Source organism: Hetaerina americana, unplaced genomic scaffold (genome assembly GCF_022747635.1).
Source record: "Hetaerina americana unplaced genomic scaffold, ioHetAmer1.1.p SCAF_88, whole genome shotgun sequence".
NCBI lineage: Eukaryota > Metazoa > Arthropoda > Insecta > Odonata > Calopterygidae > Hetaerina > Hetaerina americana.
In genome coordinates this window covers 1,303,842-1,319,611 of record NW_027287516.1, presented here as the reverse complement: position 1 = coordinate 1,319,611, position 15,770 = coordinate 1,303,842, and the positions used below count along the sequence as shown (strand labels likewise).

Sequence of the window (15,770 nt, the reverse complement as noted above, 5' to 3'; positions counted from 1 at the left end):
GTGTTATGTTTCTCCGTAAATAGAAACATAACGTGGTATAGGTAATAATTGGGAGATGTGGTATTGCATTGCTATTGTCATAACATTTGTAATTATTTGGTATTCGACCGTTTTAAGTAGGCTTTGTTCTAACATAGACTTGACTCTATGTCTCATCCTGGCTAAACAGGACAACCTGACATCCGACAATACAACAGGTCCCTCATCAGCCGCATATTCTTCCTTCATTCCGTCCAACATCCATATCCTATTCTTGCCCCTTCCTGATTTGCCTAAATTCCCCCCTTCCCCCCATCAGAGTCTACAGCATCCCATTACAAATCAAAATACTCTGTTATCCATCTTAATTGCCTTCATTAGATTTCTCCGAACAACCCCCTGTCCTCCCCCAGCATGCTTAACTCTTCCTCGTTTGTTTTCCTTTCCCTCCATGGAATGCACATATTTTACGTATTTAAATATGCTGGGTTGCAATTTTGATTTGATTTCACAATCAATTTTCCTAATAATCGTCAAAGTGAAACTGATTCTGGTCTCTTTGAATGAAAATTGCTGAGTAAACGACGAAATTACATTATAAAATAGTAGTTTTGCTTCCAGCAGGTGGTAGTGGTATCAGAATTTTTTGGAATCTATTTTAAATGTTATGCAAAAAAAAACATACGTATTCTGGTTACAGTCAATTGTAACACAAAAGAATAAAATTGATGATTAGTTTTGCCGCGGATCTGGACAGACCTTCTTTTTTTAATAATTCTTGATTAACTGAAAAAATATTATAAAACTAAATTTAAATGAAAAATTGCAACTGTCGACGAAACTAATATGAAAACTGATGTCTCTATTTCCTGACTCCAATCGGGAAATGTATTTCACAGTGATGCGGTAATGTGATGTAATGATGTAGTTCAGGCTACAATGCTCCTAAATGGTGAATTGCATCCTGTGGGAGTTCAATATTACACCCATCGATATAAAAATGAATTACATCAGTAGAAAATTATTTTCTTTTCTAGTCGGTAGAGGGATGAAATACAGATGATACTAAATCGAACTATTATTTACAGGCACTGGAGAAAGTAATACTTTCTTTTCAAATCTTTACTTAGTCTTTGGAAGTGTACATGTAGTTTAATGGATAACATGCATGCGTTGTACGTATTTAGCGGTGACACAGAAACCAACATAATGTTTGCCAACATCATGTAGGCCAACATTATGTTGGTAGGTGACAACGAGGGGTGACACTTTTGAAATGAAACTGACCTCAGGACAAAGAATCCTTTTTCCGACACAAAATCCTTGATCGTTGCAAAATAAAGTAATACATTCTTGGAAATCAAAGGCATCCGAATGCTCTATCAGGATTAAATCCCTTAATTATCCTAATGTGCGGCGGAAAGCTAAGATAAATCTCCCCAAAAGAGTGGTATAGCAAAAAGATGAGAAATACATAACATGGAAAAAGCTCAGTAGAAAGAAAATAAAACAAAAGGCTAAAATAATTAGTTGATGAAAAGGATCTAATCTCTAGAATTGAGTCCCTTTGAATAAAACCCTGAAAGGGATGGCGTGCCCCACCAAGAAAAGTTCGAAGGTCAAGGCTAAAAAAGGGAAGAGCCCTAGCCATTCAAAATAAAACGAATTGACCCAGGATTTTTACTTGTCAAAACCGACTTTGAGGAAAGGTCCTAATATCGCACTCAATTAAAAATTTACTAATGTTCGTATGATTCCCACATTTTGGATTTAAATTTGGATTGTTGGGGATTCAAGATGAGTTGTGATAAATCTAAAAAAATATAGTTTTTTATTTCCATCCATCATGATGCCGGACAAATTACCGATACTGAGGTTGATTACCCAAGATTCCAATGGGCTGCCCTTCTTGCTCGTGAACTTCACATAGTTGCAAATCTACAGTTACTTAATACCCTAGAAGCCAATCCAGGAGCGTGTGGAGGTGGGTCTTAGGTCGTAAAATGTAATAAAACCGCTTAATGTTACATCTACACAAATATAAGTTCGTTCATGCACTCGACAAACCTTAATTACACGAAAGGAAGTACTTACATGCAGCAATATTTAATAGCAGGATACGTACATTCTAACCATGTTGTAGAGCTGTTAAAAGGTTGGGTCTATTAAATTGAAAGGATAACATGGAGGAATAAACATGCAGGATATCGACAAATACAAAAATATATGTACAATACTGATTCTAATTATCTTTTACGAGATTACGGTCATGTCTATTATGATCTCTAATGGTTCGAGGAAAAACGATATTTTTAATCTACCCGTTCAACTAATAAATCTCCCTGATTTAAAGTCATTGGTCATCTGATCTCCCATAGTAAGTCACAAATGTCGTGATTATCACGTTAATAAATAGCATTCACTCCCATGGATAATTATCGATGGTTTACCAGATAGTGGATCTCATTTTCATTGATATTAATATTGATAACCATATCTCCAGGTAAATAAGCATCCCGTGATACACCAAAAGGTGTGATGCAGGGAGAACAAGCAAAGAATATTAAAGGAAAGAATTAGGGGGAAGAAGTAAGAGGGAGAATGAGGATGGGTGTTTTATTGGCTATGAAAAGGAAAAAAACCTTGTATATAAAAAAACCCGACAAATGCGCAAATCCAAACACATACTGGGGAAAAAATATAAGCTCCAAACAAGTGTCAATAAACGATAGACCTCCACCAGACCATGGCTATTACGAGGCAGTTTGAGACATTATTGATGCATTAGTGAATCTCCAATAAGATCTGAAAAATTACAATTTATAATTGTAAGACATTTTATTTGGAAATGGTAGATCTAACCAAAATGAAATGTATAATAAAAAAACTATATTTGTATTATTTAGTATTGAAACTGTGAATTCAACTTTAAAATAAATAAGAAAATGGACAACGTAAAATAGACCACGTATCTCAACTATTAACTTTGGTAGGAATATAAATCAACGTTTGTAACGGGGTTGCTTCAGTTTTTGCAATTTCTTTGAACCATTTTACGAATTCTCATCTTCTTATGGTCAAAAATCATTTCTGCGCAATTTCTATTTAAGTTATATATTAGTACTTAGATTTGTAAAAATTTTAACAATTCTTATTATCACCTACGCTATTGAATGAGGTAGCAGTGTCACAACACTATCGGAGGTATCAGGAGGGGAGCCACTAGTTGACCTTAGACTTAAATACAGGTCAAATATACTGCGTAAATTTGAGGCAGGTCTCTCTCTCCCCCAAGAAAAAAAACCCTACATTCTACAACAAGCAGATGTTCATTTTCGTATAAATCGTCAGAAATGTTCAACAGGCAGTCGTGGCCGAGTGGTTAAGGCGTCTGACTAGAAATCAGATTCCCTCTGGGAGCGTAGGTTCGAATCCTACCGACTGCGAAATTTTTTACGGGTGACATGTAGGTTGTCATCTCCCTCAAAATAAACGTGACTACTTCCTATCTGTTCCCTTCCTGCCCCTTTCTGTTTTGCCTATTATTATCCCCTCTTTTACAACCTTAACCATTCCTTTGCCAACAAATATGTTTGGCATCTATTTTTTCTGTCCCCTTATGATTTCTCCCAACAATCCCCTCTCCTCCCCCCCACCAAATTTCCTTCTGTTCCGCATACTTCCTTCCTCTCTCCATTCCGTCCAATATCCTTATCCTATTCCTCTCCTTTCCATGTTTGCCTAACGTCCTACTCTCTATCACACCCTTTCATTCACCGCAATTATTAATCCCAAGGTTGCTATGATGGACCTTCTGTATACTTGGTCGAATTTTCCTCTCGCATAAGTTGGAAGTTGGCCCCTTTAGCGTCGATGTTGGAAATTAATCATTTATTTCCGTCGTACAACGACAAAAGGTATTTGAAAATGTGGAGTGTAATCGTAGATTTGAAATATAACGAACGATGAGGGATTAGAATAATTGTATCCGATTGCGCTACCGAATTATTTTCACGCCATGAAGCCTAGTATGTTATCTATACTATATATCATCTCTTTGTTAATGACTTTCCTGTAATTCATAGCTTCTCTTGTTTGCGAGTAGATGTATATCACGTAGATACCATAGTGCAGATACATTTCATTATCATGAGTTACATTATCTGAACAACTTTACCGATATCATCATCATCTCTAAGGCCGGAGCCTTGTCGTTGCAGCCATTGGTCTTTCTCTCCATTTCCGTTCTTTTCAGTTCATTGTACGTTGTTACTCTCACAGCAATTTTTGCATCAACAGTATATTTCTTTCTTGGCGTCTCTATTACTTTTTTCCTATTGTTTTCCCCTCCATTATATTTACCCTGGGAGTTGTTATGTCTGAGAACATTTCCAATAAATTCACTTTTCCTTTTCTCCGTCTCTTTTATTAGATTCCTTTGCCCTTTAATTTCTCTCACTATTTCTATTTTTTACTCATTTTTTTCCCGTCCATCTTGTTCTTGTAATTCTTCTCCAAATCCACATTTCCATTTCCTCCAGCCGAGTCTTTTGCCTCTTTCCCAATGCCCAGGTTTCGCATCCATATGATAATGTACTAAAAAACGCTTTTGTAGTATTTTCTACATTCCAATTTCATGTATTAGTTTCATAAAAGATTCTTTTTATTTTTACTTGCCTTCTTCGCCAAGGCTATCCTTCATCTACATCTACATCTACATAATACCCCGCAAGCCGCCGCAAGGGCGTGTGGCGGGGGGTGTTAGGTCACCAACCGTAAAAACGAAAAATACCACATGCAAAAAACAACACGGAAAATTACACCCCAGCAGCGCACACACTCATGCAAAACTCCCTCCATCCAATACTCATGCAAACACACACCGCAAAACAACAAAAAACTGCACCCCAGGATACAGCACGAAAGCCATCCTAAAACACGCAAGCCAGGACACAACAAGCAAGAATGTGAAACATCACTACCACATGAAAATGCACCACAAAACACTCTACCCCCCAAAGAGACAGTAAAAGGAAGGGAATGCGACCCAACGTTGCAGGTAGCAGGAATTCCCCCCCGCCGGGAGGGAAGAGGGACTGAAAGGGAAACTTAAAAACAGATGAACAGAACACGAATGATGTCATGCGGAAAGAATGGGTTATTATAACAAAACACATAAGGTTAGTGGAGGAGCATGCATTTAAGTAGAACTAATTATTTTTTAGACACGGAGGGTGGCAAGTGGATTTTTACTATCTATAACCCTACAGTTGTTATCCCGTATTGTCCGTGGGAAGAAGGAGTCCTTGAGTCGGCTAGTTCTGGCATCTATTTCCCGAATTTTATATACATGATCCAAGCGACCAATGTATGTAGGAGTACGAATAATCTGCGAGACCTCGGTGCTGAAACATGCGGATCTGAATTTATTTAATAATTTCAGTCTTGCATTGAATCGTCTCTCTTCTAATGATTCCCACCCCAAATCCATGAGCATTTCGGTAACGCTTTGCGTTTTATCGTAGGAATTTTTTACAAAACGGGCTGCCCGGCGTTGAACCTTCTCAATTTCCCGAATGAGACCTTTTTCACTCGGGTCACACACGCTGCATGCGTATTCTAAATGAGGCCTTACAAGAGCGTGGTAACAACGTTCCTTGACCTTTGAGTCACTTTTGCCGACAATGCGTCTAATGAATCCCAATTTTTTATTTGCTTGACCGCAGACTTTACGTATGTGAGTCCCCCAAGTTAAGTCTTTAGTGAATGTGACACCTAGGTATTTTACCGTATCAACTACTGCTAGGTCACCTCCAGCTAATTTGTAAGCAAATCCCGTTGATCTTTTAAAGAAATTTACCACTGAACATTTATTATAATTTTCTCCTCTTCCTTCTCTTCACTTTCCTTCTTTCACTTTAATTTCCTTTCCCTCTTTCACTTCAATTTCCTTCTCTTCACTGCAGCAGTGTATCTGTTGTTTCTTGTAATTACACTCCCAAGATAGCAGAACTCTTCTACATACTTAGCTTATCATTGATTTCCCTATCAATCAACTTTCATGGGTTTCTGTGTTATTACTAGAAACTATCATAGCTTTGGTTATCATCACATTTATTTTCAGTTTCCATTTTTTCAAAGCTATGGACAGGGTTTTGAGCATTCTATTGATAACTTTGGCTGATTCTGCCAGGGTCACAATATCTTCAGCAAACCTAATGCAGTGTATCGTTCTTCCATTTATCTTCATACCATTTGTTTTCTCGTCCTTATTAAAAGTGTTTGTAATTTTTCACAGACTAAGTCTGCGGAAATTTACAAACTTACATTTAATGGACAGTTAAATTTTAATATGGACATCAAAAAATTACACGAATTGAAGTCTGAAAGTGTAATATATTTGTTTACTCCTTCAATGTGTCTGTAATCTACTCAGTATGTAAGTTAAATAGAGATGGCAAAAGTGAACCTTCTTGTCTTCCTCCTTTTCTAATCTTTGTTCTTCCTTCTCAAATCCCTTTTAAATATATATTGTGACTAAAACTAAAAAAAACAACGTAATATTTTAAAAATTCCAAATCAAATGCGGGAGATGCCGCAACAGTAAATTTTAACGGAGTCATCCGCTAATGTGCATTTCAATAGAACAATTTTGATTCCTTCTGTGGCATTCCTACTCTTGCTTCATACCACAGTGGTAGTATTCAGAGCACAATTTAGAAGTAGAAGTCCCAAATACTATACTAAATTACGAAGCCAAACAATAAACGGCTCTGCAGTATATCGTGCCTTGAAAAGCTATTTACAGTACGAGAGTGCACTCGACGTTGGCGGCGTTGGGGATCGAGGTGGCTAACCTACAGGCTTTCCACCGAGAGGGCCCGGGTTCAAATCCTGGAGCCAACTTATACTTTTCCGTGGTATCCCGATCCCTACTTGAAGTGCTTTGTGGAGAGCACTTTGAATGAGTATGACGTCCATCGCATGGGACGTTAAGCTGTGGACCCATTGGCGCCTTTCGAAAAGAGTAGGCTAATGCCGACGCCGGGTTTCCCTCCACCCTTCCTTTCCATCCCTAATGGCGCAAGTGACCTTAGCTGTCGGTCGCCTCCGAAATAAACTACAACATACTCGGCGTTGGCCGACTGGGTCTTACGTAAAAGTGTATGTAACACCGACCTATCATCCTCAACGGTGTAAATGTCTTCTGCTTTCGATCGCATTCCTCAATAACTACACGTCCGTTTCTGGATTTACTATCACCGGTCACATGCATATACTATGCCTTGTTGCCTCGGTCACCACCGCGTCCACGTGCTGCTGACTCCACCCCCTCTCTTCCCTCGAAACCCCAAACGCACGCCAAGCTCCCCTCCTTCCTTCCTCCTCAGCCCAAGCTATTATATTTTCTCACCCCCGTCAAAGGGCCAGATACTTCCACACCCCCCCCCCGACCTTCAACAGGAACAGCACATTCCTATCCGACCCCCTCGCCAAACACCAGAGAGTGTGTGCCCTCTCGCATTCCAGGGCAGCCGCAGTTCCCTGAGTCCGTGCCGGAATCTATCCCTCCCCCTCAGGACCTCACCCTCTCTCGACCCGTGCACCCTCTCTCCTCATATCTACTTGCACGTGTGGAGATTCCTGAGGGGGTTGAGGGTATGGCAGGGACTCGGGTGGTTGAGGAGACGACCGAATTCCCAAACCACCGTATACCTTTCCTCAGCCTTTCCATGAGGATGCCCCCCCCCCCTTCACCCTTAGGTGACCGCACACCTCTCCCCCCTTCCACTATCCTTCCGGTGTGGGGGGAACTTGGCCGTCCCATTATTATACGTCGGTGGCACAAGGGATGAACCACCACCTCCACCCCCCCCGCATACCCCTCGTCCCCACGGAGAGAGATCAACCCCTTCTCACCCCCACCGAGGTGCTTGGGCGTCCCATTATAAACGCCGAGGATATTCCACCCTTACCAACCCCACCCCATCAAGAAGCCTGAGATGCTGGACGCGCCTTCGCTCCCGGCCTGTGGACCACTGTGTTGCATGCCCAACAGCCGGAGTAGCTTCGTCTCTTGGATAAAACTACCTGGAATCCGATTGTCCCTATCCTCCCAGTGCTGCACCCCAATGCCTCCCCTATCACCACCACCCTACCACCCCGTTCAGAGCCAATCAAGGTCCAGATGCTCACCCGTACATCTCTCTCTTATTGTACCGGGACACGGGTACAAACAAGGTTTAACCTCGTAATTGATTAAGGTTTCCACCATGGGGAAATTGTTCTATATATGGATATATATATATTAGAACAGGAAAATATTTATCGAACGAAATAAATGCGCTGAGTGTTCTGCGTTTCACTGTGATTACTAACGTGAAAAGCCTCAGTAAGCGTTAGGGATAAATAAATGAAAGGACTAACTTTGTAGTTCCACACGAAAACGGTTTTCGTGTGGAACTACAAAGTTAGTCCTTTCATTTATTTATAATGAATCGGTTCCACAAAGTTACGCCAGAAACCATTAATTATATTAAGCGTTAGGGATATTATAAAAACGATAAACGTTAAGTTAGACTTGTAAAGAAAATATTTTTCTATCGGTCTGTGCTGACTTATCAAAATAAAAACTCCCTTGGCAAAATGTCCCTTGGCAAATGCAAAGGAGGATAATGCAATTGGTCAAAACTAATAAATGGACGATGGGCACTCTACAGATGAGAGGCATGGAGCGTTTGGAGAGTAGACCGGTGAAAAATAGAAGAAGCTTTCGAAACATGGTAATGAAGAGGAAAATGCTGAAGATTAAATGTTCAGACAAATTGAGAGGAACGAGAAAATACAGTAAATATCAGAAGAGGAGAAGAGGTAAGGACCATATGGATAGAATTCTACGGCAAAGAAGAAAAACTAGACGGGTTGGACACCCCTTGAGGCACAGTGGATTAGTGTAGAAACATAATACGAGTGGAAAGAAATATCCCGTGTAGGAATACGAAGAGACAAGTATGTATACTACAAATCTACATCTACATAATACCCCTCAAGTCGCCGCAAGGGCGTGTGGCGGGCGGTGTTGGGTCACCACCCGTAAAAAGTAACACAACCCCATGAATAATCTACACATACAAGGAAACCGGACCCCCCGGTGGCATTTATATTCATGCAAAAATCCTTTCATTCTACACGCATGCAAATACACACACATCTAACAAATAATGGCGCCATAGGATGCCGTAAGAAATTTATCCAATGACGTGCAGTTTGAAAAGTAGGAAGGCGAAATTTCACCAACACACGGACATGCAACATAAAACGCTCTCCTCTCCAAGGAAACAGGGAGGGAATGAGACCCAACGCTGCAGGTAGCAGGAGGGCCCCCCATTGTGAGAAACTAGGGACAAATTGAGAAGGGACAAGAAGGGTGTAAAAAAAGAAGCAATCAGGGATTTGAACACTGAATAGAGAAGAATGGAGGGCTGTAGTATATCAATATTGAGTTTTAAACACAGATGATGATGACCCTCAGGCTGGAAGAAATCTCTCGTCAACTTTCACCAAGAAAATGTCTTTTTCTTTCTTCCGCACAGAAAGGGAAAACACTGCCGGAGTTTGTCCCCATCATACGTACGCGGAAGGCGATGACAGACTTTCGGCTTTTCTCAGCCGCCTTTTGTGACACCCACCCCATCCATCTATTTCCACTATCTTTTGTGAAAGCGGAGCCTATTATGGCTTAACTTCTCACGGTTCTTACATCTTAAACAGAAGACGGATGACGAATCCTCTCAAGCTCGTTACGCAACTGAATGTTAAAAGTCTTCATTCTTTTCTGAATGAGAAAATACTATCGTCGTCCACGCAAAATATCTCGACCACCTAACTCGCACGAAGGGAATAAATATATAAATAAATATATAATATTGTAGTTATCACGAATTTGTATAGATACTGCGCGCCCAGGGCTTCACCTGTATGTCTATATATATATATATATTTAAAAAAATATATCTATATATATATACACATATATATATTCCGGTTGAGTGATCTTCTTATGCGTTCTTATATTGTTTGTTGCTGTCCAAGTTTCCGTGTTTCTACGACGAAATCATCTATATATATATATATATATATATATATATATATATATATATATATATAATGGGCTGACACAATATAACACAAATAGAATAGAATAGCAACATTTAAAAGGACACTCACACGGTAAATTGTTCGAGCTTTCGGCCCTCTCAGAGGCCTCATTCAAGAGAATCTCAAGAAGAGTCTACTATATATATATATATATATATATATATATATATATATATATATATATATATATATATATATATATATATATATCTGTGTGTGTGTGTGTGTGCGTGCGCGCGTAAAAATTGCATGTAGTGTGTGTAAAAATACGTCTATGTTTGGATTTTTCAATATTCATTACATAACGCGCATCGTCATTTATGCGATCATCTGAACATTTTTGTATAGATGACGCGCGCCTTATCGATGGGAAAATAAGGTAATATTGAAAGTTTTTCATGTCTACATTTCATTGGTTATTTCTGCCAAGACATTCAAAACTTGCCCTTTTTTGTCTCTATTTAATGTTTAAGGAGGATCCGTACATGTCCCTTTTACCCAGAGCTTTTATTCACCATCTTGAATGAAGTTATACCTGTAGGCAATAAGTGGGCAGTAGGGAGAGAATTCCACTCGACGACCTAAGTTACCAATGAAATAAATGGGTGAGCAAGTTATCCGGGTTTTAAAAGTAACAGGAGGCGATAAAATTAATTCTAAACGTGTAGAGATTATGTCATTATAATTATCATCCTTTCATCGCTCCATATTTGTGTCCAGAGTAGGATATTTAATTATAAAGAAGAAGAATCAATTATCGTTCGATGAGTACATTAAGCGGTACTTTTGTTCTGCACCAACTTTCAAAGTTAAATACGATTTTGTCAAAGATATTTTACTGCTTTAAAAACGCGAATTCCAAACTGCTATGTATTCAACCGTATCAACGAAATGAAACTATTTCAGGAAATATAAATGTTATCACAGCTGTTCTACAATTACGGAGATAGTCGATCTTCTATCACAAAACCTGGAAATTCCTGTCTTATTTGAATCAAATGTAATCCAAATTATCTTGTGCATGAGCCACTAGAAACCGGAATTGGAGGTATCCTTGTATTAATTTTAATTACGGAATAAGTATTTAAGAAGGAATATTATGTAAAATGTATAGCTACCATATTGCCGCCGTTTATCAATGAAGATAGCAGTTATTTATGCTTTATCAGCATAGTACATTTTATTGTCTCGATTCCACAACATCAAGCCTCACTCTTCACTTTTCATAGTACATTTTGTTCGTATGCTTGCTAATAAAATATTTAAGAGAAAGGCAGCAAGATATGTACTCGGAAGGTACAAAAAACAGATAGTTTCACAGAAATGTTAGATCCATTGAAATAGGAGAGTTTGAAAAATAGAAGAAAAAGGAGTAGTTCAGGCGCGATGCATAGAATTGTTGAAAATGACGAAGCGTGGAAATATTTATGGAAAGAGATAGAAAAATAAAACTATAAGGGAAAAACCGACCTTAGTTTCAAAATAAAAATAAGAACGCCAAAAACAAATAAGAAAAAATACTCTTTTTTTAAATAGAACTGTTATTATCTCAATAGTTTCAGCCTCAACTTTGTGGAAGTTCATTTTAATAAATGAAAAAGAAAAACTTTGTTCCAATCCACCACTTTATTTCAGGTACGACTAGTTTCGACGCTACGGCGTCATCCTCAGGTACAAAGTTTAAAGTCACAATCATTGTATATATACCCTCTTCAAGAAAGGGTGGGGGAGTTGTGGGAAGAGGGGGCGGGGAGGGGAGTACGGGGGTAGGTACGAAGGAATGTGGGAGAGGGTAGGAAAAACCAGGAAAAGCGTTAGTGAGCGGGGGGGATGGGAAGGTGGGTTAAGAAAGGGGAAAATTTCGTTGGTCGGTATAATTTGAGTCAATGGCTAATGGGGATAAAGGTACGGGTTAGGACTGTTATTGATTGGAGCCAGCTATCTGGAAGTTTGTTTGGGCCAGTTTCATCCAATTTTAGGAGTTTTAAGTATAAATGTAAAGCAGCCACTGGGTGATAAACTTCATTGTAGTTATTGAAATATTGTTTGTATGTGATGTGGACGGCATTTTGTATGTGATGTGGAAGTTTGTTTGCATGTGATGTAGAAGTGTCATTATATGTAAAAATATTTTGTCTCTTATCTGTTTTTATAGTGCGTGTATGTATGTAATTTGCGTTGTAAGAGTGATCATTGACCAAACTTGACCGTTGCCACCAGGACAATTACCCCGTTGTTAAAAGAGTTTGGAGATGTTATTTCCACTGCCACTTCTTCTGATCCCTCCTGTCGTTGTGCGACGGGGATAAGAATACATTGCCAACATCAACACTAGAGAGACCAGCTTCCAATTTATGCGAGAGGAAAATTCGACCAAGTATACAGAAGGTCCATCAGAGCAACCTTGGGATTAATAATTGCGGTGAATGAAAGAGTGCGATAGAGAGTAGGACGTTAGGCAAACAAAATAAGGGTAGGAATAGGATAAGATTATGAGACGGAATGAAGAGAGGAAGGAAATGTGCGAAACAGAAGGAAATTTGGTGGGGGGGAGGAGAGGGGATTGTTGGGAGAAATCATAAGGGGACAGAAAAAATAGATGCCAAACATATTTGTTGGCAAAGGAATGGTTAAGGTTGTAAAAGAGGGGATGATAATAGGCAAAATAGGAATGGGCAGGAAAAGAACAGATAGTAAATAGTCACGTTTACTTTGAGGGAGATGACAACCACCACGTAACACATAAAAAATTCGCAGTCGGTAGGATTCGAACCTACGCTCCCAGAGGGAATCTGATTTCTAGTCAGACGCCTTAACCACTCGGCCACGACTGCCTGTTTCAACAATTGGGGAATTATAACATTTGGCTATTGTTGAAAAGGATATTGGGTTTTCTGAGGGGGGAGAGAATAAATTAATTTGGTAATTGTGTACATCCATAACCTACCTTGACCGGCAGATTACCTACTTCCAATCAAGATTATCAGATGAGGAAAGGACCATATGGAGGAATTCTAGATTGGACACACCTTGAGGCACAATAGGTTAGTTAGAAACATAACTGTGACAATTGACAGAAGATCCCTCAAGGAAGATCAAGAGACAGGTGCGACATGAGACAGTTTAAGAAGGACATAAAACAACAGAAGATATCAGAGGGTGAGAGAATATTAATTACATCTGGAGGCATAGAGAATATAGAAGAGCTACGCTAAATGAATATTAGGATTGAAATATATTTATGATGATTAAGAAATCATAAAAGAAATGAGGCATGAGAAATATAGTATTGCATGATTTTTTTATCACCTCAAATAACCAGTGATTATATAATTCGTTTGACAGACTAACATGCCATATACCCTTCTGTTCATCGAAACGAAAAACGTGAAGACGCAGATAAAATCACTGATAAAAATAACTTCTGTATTCATTTTTTTTCAAACCGTCTCTTGTACATTTGCCGTGAAACCAATCCAAAATGAAAAACAACAGAATCTAAAAAAAATCATAATATTAAACTGCGAGATTTTAAATGATCAAATACTTAAACCAACTCCATGATTATTCTTACACCTGAAGTCTTTTGGCTTCAAGGAATAACGAACAAATCTTTGAAGGACGGAGCATAACAAACAAACCGTCGATGATTCCTTTGAGTCTCCATTCATGTGAGGAACACACACCACGGTGACTCTGAGCATAGGAATTTTGCAGGGTTTTTATGCGAGGGTTTTGGAATACCAGCGTCAGCAGACGGTAGGCAGGTGCTGTTTTGGTAAAAACCGTGGGAATTCATTCACGAGCAAATAGCTTCAGTTTAACGGCCATGAAAGCCGCCGTCAAAAACTACCGCAGAAAAAAAAGAAGACCGATAAATATCGGCGCTTCGCGGAAGAGGAGGTATTGAGGTGGCGGGGAAATTGGGGTGGGAGAAATGGGAGACACTTTTATTGCAGTTTTTTAAATTTTACTTCCAAAAAACTACTTGCATAATCTCCCTTCCTCTATCTTTCTCTCTCCCGTCACTGTGGTAACCCTTATAAGTATATATGTGTGTGTGGGTATATATATATACTCAATTATACTTATTTAGACATATATATGTATATATAAATACATAGCGTTGGGTTATATATATACATATTTATATACTATATATATATATATATATATATATATGTGTGTGGGTCGCGGTAGTCCAGTGGGTAGAGCGTTGGACTGCTGACCGGAGGGTCCCGAGTTCTATTCCCGGGCAAGGCACTCTGGGCACCTGCAGCTCCACCCAAGCTAAAGTGATTTTTCGGGTACCAGGTCTTCCTGGGAAACCATAACCGGCACAGGGAAAGGAACTGGCCCCCCTACCCTGATTTGTGAATTTCACACGTCGTATAGGGCTTAGTACTGGGTGATCTCATCCATCACCTACTAAACTGACCTTCCAGGGTTGATTACTGTGTTTATGGTATGTGGTTTTATATATATATATCATATATATTTATCACATTTATTATACATATATTTATATATATATATATAATATATATATATATATATATATATATATATATATATATATATATATATATATATATATATATATATATATATCCCCTCCCCGGACTACAACCTTGACGTGGTGGAAGGGCTTGTGCGTTCCGATGACCCCTAGAGCTGTGCTGGCGGGAGTAATAATTATTGCTCCTGGTAGGGTCACCCATGCCAGATAGGTCGAAGGTTAGGAGCCAGACGAAAGGTAGTCCACGCAGCGTCTGTTCCTCAGTGAGGCGGCTGCAATGGCGTCTGACCCCAGTGGGGCGGCCAGTAAGTGATGGTGTCACGTTAAAAACACTATTGAGGAAGGCAACGGGAAACCACCTCAATTATCATTCCCTAGAAAAATATGATGGACAATAGAGATATTTTGAGTCCTGGCAACCACGGGGCTCGGCCCAATCAGCCGTGTGTCGTGCCCGGCAGCGGGGGAGGCAAGGCTTCCGCGGTCGTCATCTCACGAAACCCTTGCAGGGGAAAACCAGCAGCAGCAGGACAGAAGACGCAGGAGAAGAAGACCAAATTAGTTAGAATAGGAACGTGGAATGTTAGGACAATGATGAGGACAGGGAAATTGGAGAATGTTAAGCGAGAGATGGAAAGGGGAAATACAGATATTTTAGGTCTATGCGAGGTGAGATGGAAAGATAGCGGGGATTACTGGAGTGATAAGTATAGAATAATATACAGCGGTGGGGACGAGAGCCAACGAGGGGTTGCCATAGTATTAAATGAAGAGGTAGGAAGAAGCGTAGTCAACATAGAGCAGGTAACGGATAGAATACTACTAGTGGAGATAAAAGCAGAACCGACGAACTTAGTTATTATTCAGGTATACATGCCACCGAGCAACCATAAGGAAGAAGAGGTCGATAAGATATACGATCAGTTAGAGGACATGATCGCGTGTGTTCCTGCAGGGAAACATTTGATAGTGATGGGGGATTGGAATGCGACGGTAGGCGAAGGAAGAGATGGTGATGAGGTGGGCGACTACGGTTTAGGCACGAGGAATGACCGCGGGGAGAAAACAGTTGAGTTCTGCAGGAGACAGGGGTTAGTCATCACCAACACTTGGT

At 39.6% G+C, this 15,770-nt stretch overlaps 2 non-coding genes across 2 annotated transcripts; one reads left to right on the top strand and one right to left on the bottom strand.

Moving 5' to 3' along the window:
• The first annotated feature begins 3,343 nt into the window (after window positions 1–3,343).
• On the top strand, window positions 3,344–3,425 carry TRNAS-AGA (transfer RNA serine (anticodon AGA)). The gene has a single exon. It is a non-coding gene; the product is annotated as a tRNA-Ser (tRNA).
• Window positions 3,426–12,889: 9,464 nt separating this feature from the next.
• On the bottom strand, window positions 12,890–12,971 carry TRNAS-AGA (transfer RNA serine (anticodon AGA)). Its single transcript has one exon. It is a non-coding gene; the product is annotated as a tRNA-Ser (tRNA).
• Between the last annotated feature and the right edge of the window lie 2,799 nt (window positions 12,972–15,770).